This window comes from Arachis hypogaea, chromosome 13, assembly GCF_003086295.3.
Source record: "Arachis hypogaea cultivar Tifrunner chromosome 13, arahy.Tifrunner.gnm2.J5K5, whole genome shotgun sequence".
NCBI classification, from domain to species: Eukaryota; Viridiplantae; Streptophyta; class Magnoliopsida; order Fabales; family Fabaceae; genus Arachis; species Arachis hypogaea.
In genome coordinates this window covers 73237824-73242423 of record NC_092048.1, presented here as the reverse complement: position 1 = coordinate 73242423, position 4600 = coordinate 73237824, and the positions used below count along the sequence as shown (strand labels likewise).

Genomic DNA, 4600 nt, shown 5'->3' with positions numbered 1-4600 from the left:
TTGAATTCGGCTAACTGCTTTGTTAGAAAGTCCAGTTGCTGATTGAATTCAGCAGCTTGTTTTACAGGACTGAGTTCAGCAGTTACTGTTTTAACATCTTCTTTCATGGAAGGGTCACTGCTTAGGTACAGATGCTGATTTCTGGCAACTGTATCAATGAGCTCTTGAGCTTCTTCAATTGTCTTTCTCATGTGGATAGATCCACCAGCTGAGTAATCTAGAGACATCTGAGCTCTTTCTGCAAGCCCATAGTAGAAGATGTCTAACTGAACCCACTCTGAAAACATTTTAGAGGGGCATTTTCGTAGCATCTCTCTGTATCTCTCCCACGCATCATAAAGAGATTCATTATCTCCTTGTTTAAAGCCTTGGATGTCCAGCCTTAGCTGTGTCATCCGTTTTGGAGGAAAGTATTGGTTTAGGAATTTTTCTGTCAGCTGTTTTCATGTCCTTATGCTAGCCTTAGGTTGGTTATTTAACCACCTTTTAGCTTGGTCTTTTACAGCAAATGGAAACAGTAATAATCTGTAGACATCCTGATCTACTTCCTTATCATGTACTGTGTCAGCAATCTGTAAAAACTATGCCAGAAACTCTGTAGGTTCTTCCTGTAGAAGACCGGAATACTGGCAACTTTGCTGCACCATGATAATGAGCTGAGGATTTAACTCAAAGCTACTGACTCCAATGGAGGGTATGCAGATACTACTCCCATATGAAGCAGTAGAGGGGTTAGCATATGACCCCAGAGTCCTCCTGGACTGTTCATTTCCGCTTAGGTCCATGATGGAGAAAGGGAGATGATGTAAAATAGAAGAAACTATTTTTATTTATTTAATTATTTATTTATTTCGAAAACAAAATAAATTAAAATAAAATAAATAAAAATAGGTGAAGATTTTCGAAAAAAATGAGGAGAGAGAAAGTGGTTAGGAAGTTTTGAAAAGGATATGATGATTTTTGAAAAAGGTTTTAAATTTTGAAATAAAAATCTGAATTTTAAAGGTAAATTTCGAAAATTTGCTTTAAAATAGAGAGAAAAGATATTTTTGGATTTAAAGAGGAGAGAGAAAAACAATAAGATAGTACAAGATTTAAAATTTTTAGATCTAATGCTCCTTGTTTTCAAAAATTTTGGAGGGAAAACACCAAGGAACACCAAACTTAAAAATTTTTAGATCAAGACACAAGGAAACTCAAGAACACTTTGAAGACTCACAAGAACACAAGAACATGAAGAAAGAACACCAAACTTAAAATTTTTAGAAAACCAAACTAAAATTTTCGAAAAACAAAGAAAAATCAACAAGAAAACACCAAACTTAAAGTTTGGCACAAGATTTATTCAAAGAAAAATTATTTTTGAAAAAGATTTTTAAAAATAGGCTAGCCAATTACTAAGAACATAAGCACCACGCTCTAGCTAATTGAGCTTTAAGTTTAAAGTGTTTTAACAAGGTATAAATAATAAAAGACTCTAAACCAAAAAGAAAAATTTTTCCTAATCTAAGCAACAAAATAAACCGTCAGTTGTCCAAACTCAAACAAAAACTTGGTGCACGAAATTGGAAATCACAGTTCTTCACAAATTCGCACAACTAACCAGCAAGTGCACTGGGTCGTCCAAGTAATACCTTATGTGAGTAAGGGTCGATCCCACGGAGATTGTTGGCTTGAAGCAATCTATGGTTATCTTGTAACTCTTAGTCAGGAAAACAATAAAATAATTCACTTATCAAATTTGATTGCAAGGAATAAAAGGGCAGAACACAAATTATACTTGTATGCAATGATGGAGAATATGTTGGAGTTTTGGAGATGCTTTGTCTTCTGAAATTCTGCTTTCCTCTGTTTTCTGATTCAGGGACGCACGTCCTCCTATGGCAAGCTGTGTGTTGGTGGATCACCGTTGTCAATGGCTACCATCCATCCTTCCAGTGAAAAGGGTCCAGATGCGCTGTCACCGCACGGCTAATCATCTGCAGGTTCTCAAGCGTACCGGAATAGGATTTACTATCCTTTTGCGTCTGTCACTACGCCCAGCACTCGTGAGTTTGAAGCTCGTCACAGTCATTCAATCCCTGAATCCTACTCGGAATACCACAGACAAGGTTTAGACTTTCCGAATTCTCTTGAATGCTGCCATCAATCTAGCTTATACCACGAAGACTCTGATTAAGAGATCTAAGAGATATTCATTCATTCTACGGTGGAACGTAAGTGGTTGTCAGGCACGTGTTCATGGAGGAATGATGATGATTGTCACGTTCATCACATTCATATTGAAGTGCGAATGGATATCTTAGATAGGAACACGCATGTTTGAATGGAAAACAGAAATACTTGCATTAATTCATCGAGACACAGCAGAGCTCCTCACCCCCAACAATGGAGTTTAGAGACTCATGCCGTCAAGAGGTACAAAGTTCAGATCTAAAATGTCATGAGATGCAAAATAAATCTCTAAAAGTTGTTTAAATACTAAACTAGTAACCTAGGTTTACAGAAAATGAGTAAACTATGATAGATAGCACAGAAATCCACTTCTGGGGCCCACTTGGTGTGTGCTGGGGCTGAGACTTAAGCTTCTCACGTGCCTGGGCTGTTTTGGGCATTCAACGCCAGGTTGTAACCTATTTCTGGCGTTGAACTCCAACTTGTAACTTGTTTCTGGCGCTGGACGCCAGACTGCAACATGGAACTGGCGTTGAACGCCAATTTACGTCGTCTATCCTTGAGCAAAGTATGTACTATTATATATTGCTGGAAAGCCCTGGATGTCTACTTTCCAACTCAATTGGAAGCGCGTCATTTGGAGTTCTGTAGCTCCATAAAATCCACTTTGAGTGCAGGGAGGTCAGAATCCAACAGCATCAGCAGTCCTTTTTCAGCCTGAATCAGATTTTTGCTCATCTCCCTCAATTTCAGCCAGAAAATACCTGAAATCACAGAAAAATACACAAACTCATAGTAAAGTCCATAAATATGAATTTTTCCTAGAAACTACTGAAAATAAACTAAAAACTAACTAAAATACACTAAAAACTATATGAAATTAACCCCAAAAAGCGTATAAAATATCCACTCATCAGTCCTCTGTATTAGATATCCAAGAGATACTCATTCTAGCTTGTTTGCATGTAGAACGGAAGTGTTTGTCAGGCACGCGTTCATAGGTGAGAATGATGATGAGCGTCACATAATCATCACATTCATCATGTTCTTGGGTGCGAATGGATATCTTAGAATAAGAATAAGCTTGAATTGAATAGATAAACAGTAGTACTTTGTATTAATTCATGAGGAACAGTAGAGCTCCACACCTTAATCTATGGAGTGTAGAAACTCTACCGTTTGAAAATACATAAGTGATAATGGTCCAGGCATGGCCGAATGGCCAGCCCCCATGAAAGTCTAAGATAGCATAAAACTAATCAAAGATCGCTTATAAAGATAGCATAAAGTCCTATTTATACTAAACTAGTTACTAGGGTTTACAGAAATGAGTAAATGATGCAGAAATCCACTTCCGGGGACCACTTGGTGTGTGCTTGGACTGAGCTTGAAGTTTACACGTGGAGAGGTCATTCTTGGAGTTGAACGCCAGTTTGTAACGTGTTTCTGGCGTTGAACTCCACTTTGCAACTTGTTTCTGGTGCTGAACGCCAGACTGCAACATGAAACTGACGTTCAACGCCAGTTTGCGTCATCTAAACTCGGGCAAAGTATGGACTATTATATATTGCTGGAAATCCCTAGATGTCTACTTTCCAACGCAATTATAAGCGCGCCATTTGGAGTTTTGTAGCTCCAGAAAATCCACTTTGAGTGCAGGGAGGTCAGAATCCAACAGCATCTGCAGTCCTTCTTCAACCTCTGAATCTGATTTTTGCTCAGGTCCCTCAATTTCAGCCAGAAAATACCTGAAATCATAGAAAAACACACAACTCATAGTAAAGTCTAAAAATGTGATTTTTAATTAAAAACTAATAAAAATATACTAAAAACTAACTAAATCATACTGAAAACTATGTAAAAACAATGCCAAAAAGCGTATAAATTATCCGCTCATCACTGCCACGGTGTTGTCTTCCTGCTGGAGCTACGGACATTCATCAATATAATGGCTATAATCAGCACAGACTCCGCAAACTCTCTGTGGGACTAACTGTTGGCTTTGCTGTGGTGGAGAAGGTTGAGCTTACTGAATTTGTTGTTGATTCAATTACATCTGCTTCAGCAAGTTGGTTATTTCACAGATACTCTGAGTTAGAGCATTAGTCTCTCTGCTAGAGGATACTTCTGCAACGGCTTTTGAACGACCTTGTTTCTGCCTGTGATTCTGAGTAGATTCAGCTAAGTCGCTGATCAATTGCCATGCCTCATCAGTGGTCTTGTACTTTTTCATAGACCCATTGTTAGCACTTTTCAATGTGGTCTTATCTTGGGGCCTCATGCCCTGTGTGACGTAACCGAGCAACACTATCTTGTCAATCATATGGTGGGGGCATGCTTCTATAAGATTATTGAAGCGCTCCCAGTATTCATAGAGAGTCTCGGATTCATCCTGAACAATCATGGAAATGTCTTTCCTCAGTTT

General features: G+C 38.4%; 1 non-coding gene across 1 annotated transcript; it reads left to right on the top strand.

The window, feature by feature from the left end:
* Positions 1–4492: 4492 nt before the first annotated feature.
* Positions 4493–4600, top strand: LOC112739203 (small nucleolar RNA R71). Its single transcript, XR_003170140.1, has one exon. It is a non-coding gene; the product is annotated as a small nucleolar RNA R71 (small nucleolar RNA).